The sequence below is a fragment of the Saimiri boliviensis genome, chromosome 11 (assembly GCF_048565385.1).
Source record: "Saimiri boliviensis isolate mSaiBol1 chromosome 11, mSaiBol1.pri, whole genome shotgun sequence".
Lineage (NCBI taxonomy): Eukaryota > Metazoa > Chordata > Mammalia > Primates > Cebidae > Saimiri > Saimiri boliviensis.
In genome coordinates this window covers 74,662,140-74,665,110 of record NC_133459.1, presented here as the reverse complement: position 1 = coordinate 74,665,110, position 2,971 = coordinate 74,662,140, and the positions used below count along the sequence as shown (strand labels likewise).

Genomic DNA, 2,971 nt, shown 5'->3' with positions numbered 1-2,971 from the left:
AAACAGCTGAGTTGGTAGTTTTGTGTGTGTGTGTTGGTGGGGTGGGGATGATACTTTGGAAATCCTGCTAAATGTTTCCTTCCTTATATCTCCTCTTATGTCTGACTCTTCTACCACATTTGACAAACTAAACTAATCTGTGTTCACTGGCTTAGATGAAGAAAATGCCTACATAGAAAAGAGAAAAGGGAGTTGCTCTCCTGGTTTTCGAGTTTCAAAAGCACAGACTCTGAGAAGATTCCCAGACTGCTCAACAAAGACTGGGAAAGAATTCTCTCACTAGGGATAGGGGCTAGAGAAGCAGCACCAATGAGACTCTAAGGAGGAAGCTGTGTGTGCCCTGCTTTCTGGGCCACTGAAAAACTCAGATGGACTTGTGGAATCTGAAAACAGAGGGTCTTGGAGTCCTCTCCTAGGTAGAGCCCTGGTTAAGTAATAGATGCCAGAAGAGGAGTGACTGTGTGATGCCTAAGCAGACTGGGCTTCAGAAATGCAGGATTCCCCTCAGTTCTAACGTGGCATGGAAGTTGCACAATGTTTCCGGGATGTCCAGGAATGGCCTAGAAACAGCAGGAAAAGAGAGCTACTAGAAGTCTGGTGGAATAGAAGAAATGACATGGTAGCTACTAGAAGGAATATATCTGTGGGTAACAGTATGGAAAAATGACAGTGGATGTCAGCATGGTAAAGTGAAAGGTTACCTTGAGACTATGGTGCCACCGAATACCTCGATACTGTGTAAAGCCCCAGACCTTATATGTAATAGACTCACCTTAGAAAAGGGGCTGAATCCCACACTGCCAATCTGGTGAAGAGCAACTTAGTTCAGCTATAAGAGAATAAAAAAGAGATTGTTCTTGCTGGTTTGAGTATGAAGATAGAGATTAGGACTTGCTGCTGATTCATTAATTTATTCACCCATTTGACAATAATTTATTGAGTGCCTGTGAAGTGGCTGGCATGGTTTAGGCATTTAGGATATTGCGATAAACAGAACATGAAATTTCTGCCCTGGTGTAGCTTATGTACTGGTTAGGGAGACAGACAATATGTAGAAAACACAAATGTCATTATATTATCGAGTCAGATAGTGATAAGGACTAGACAGAAAAATAAAGCAGGGTCAGGAATGTTAGCCTACTAGAAGGTGAATATAAAGATATTAATGATGAGTCTGAATAGAACCCTTTGTTCTCATTACCAATCTTGTGTGTTGTATTGACTTTCTGTTACTGATGAGAGCACACAATTATTGACCATTTGCAAGATGAGGGATGCAAGAAACAATGATGAAGTAGGTATATTGTTTATTAGGCCTTTTAAAGATCAGGGCTAAAGCTGAAGCTATGTACCAGATTTTGGCTAAACCCCAGTCCTGGAGATGAACTTTGGTGCAAGCCTTATATATGATCTCTTTTAACTCTTTCATACACCCCACTAGATAGATATATGTGCTCAGTTTTATAGATTAGAGCATGGGTCCTCAGAGAATGTAATCAGCTGCACCAAGGCTATACCAGGATTCAAACTTAGGATTTGAACCCAAGGGTTTCACTCTGCAATAAACTGGATTAAACACCCTAGTGTCTTTGTGGGCTGCATCTCTGAACTCTCTCTTGTTTTGCAGACAATTTAGAGATTTCAAACAGAAGGATGAGCCTGAGAAATCCTCTACAGCTGTAGAAGACCCTCTTTTGGTTAGGTAAGTCTCAAAGAGCCATAACACTGCATCCGGATGAAGGGTAGAGTGGAGAAAGGGGCTGAAGGATTTGGCAGTGAGACACATGGAAGTCTAGGTTACTCTGTGGCAAACCTCAGTGGATTAATTCAGCTGTAGAACATGGCAGAGATGCATACTGTAGTTCCTAGCCAGAGGATTAGAGAGTTAAAAGGGACCCTGGGGATCATCCAATCAAATCACCTTCCTAACTGTGAATTTTCTCAATAGGATTTCTGATATGAGGACATCTCACCTCTTTTTCCCCTTCCAGTTTCTTGTTTAGATAGAGAAGTTCTAACCTGACTGAGGAAAATGCCTGTGTTCCAAAAAGTCTTTCTATTCTGAAAGTGAGCAAAATATAATGACCAGATCCCAGGGATGAGTAGCCCTGCATTGTCTGAAAGGGACACCTAAGGGCAAAACACAGGTGTCTCCCTCCAAATTCCAGTGCGCCCACTGATTATGGCAGAAAAGGAAAATTGGAGCCGATGGTAACATAGTGGGGGCCCTAGACCTCAATTTCGTGGCTTTCCTCAATACAAATATTAACAATTTGGCAAAGTTATTGGCCAATTGACTCAAAGAATAAGCATTAATAAAGGAATTCAACCTGAACAATGTGCTGTTTTATGGCTAGTACATGCAGGTTCACCAGTATGAATTTACTGTGCTTATTTAGTGCCCTCTTTAAGATGAAAAATGATGCGAGCTCAGCGTTAATGGCACCTTTTGACGCTGAGTAAGTGTTCCCGTGGATTGAATGGTAGCTGCTCCTTCTTCAGATGGAGATTGAAAACTTTATCTTGAATGTCTTGCACTGGCAAAAGCATTCCTTGTACTTGTTAGTGAACATGCGCTACCACGGATACCTGGACCCTGTGGGCTCAGTGGTCAAGGATGTCCTTTTCACAGAGCCTTTGTCAGTTGCCATCAAGCTAGTATAAAGGGAAATGGTAACTAACTCATATTTCAATTTCCAGGTCAGCTCTTGTAACATTCACTATCAGAAGGCGTATTTTGCTTTTTCATTCTGTATCTTCTACCTCTTTGAGCCTTAAAATCCTACCATCAAGAAAAATGACAGATTTATGGGGACATTCTGGTTATAAAATTATTCCGAGTTCCCCTAGAGATCCTGAAAGTGATGGAGAAAATGCTATGGAAATAATACAAAAAATGTGGAAGTACAAGATACTGATCATTCCCGGGGCTCTGATTCTCCGTCTAAAAAGTCAGGGAGTCCAAAAGTAT

General features: G+C 41.4%; 1 non-coding gene across 1 annotated transcript; it reads left to right on the top strand.

The window, feature by feature from the left end:
* The first annotated feature begins 315 nt into the window (after positions 1-315).
* LOC120366240 (small nucleolar RNA SNORD66) lies at positions 316-395 on the top strand. The gene has a single exon (XR_005580975.1). It is a non-coding gene; the product is annotated as a small nucleolar RNA SNORD66 (small nucleolar RNA).
* Positions 396-2,971: the final 2,576 nt, after the last annotated feature.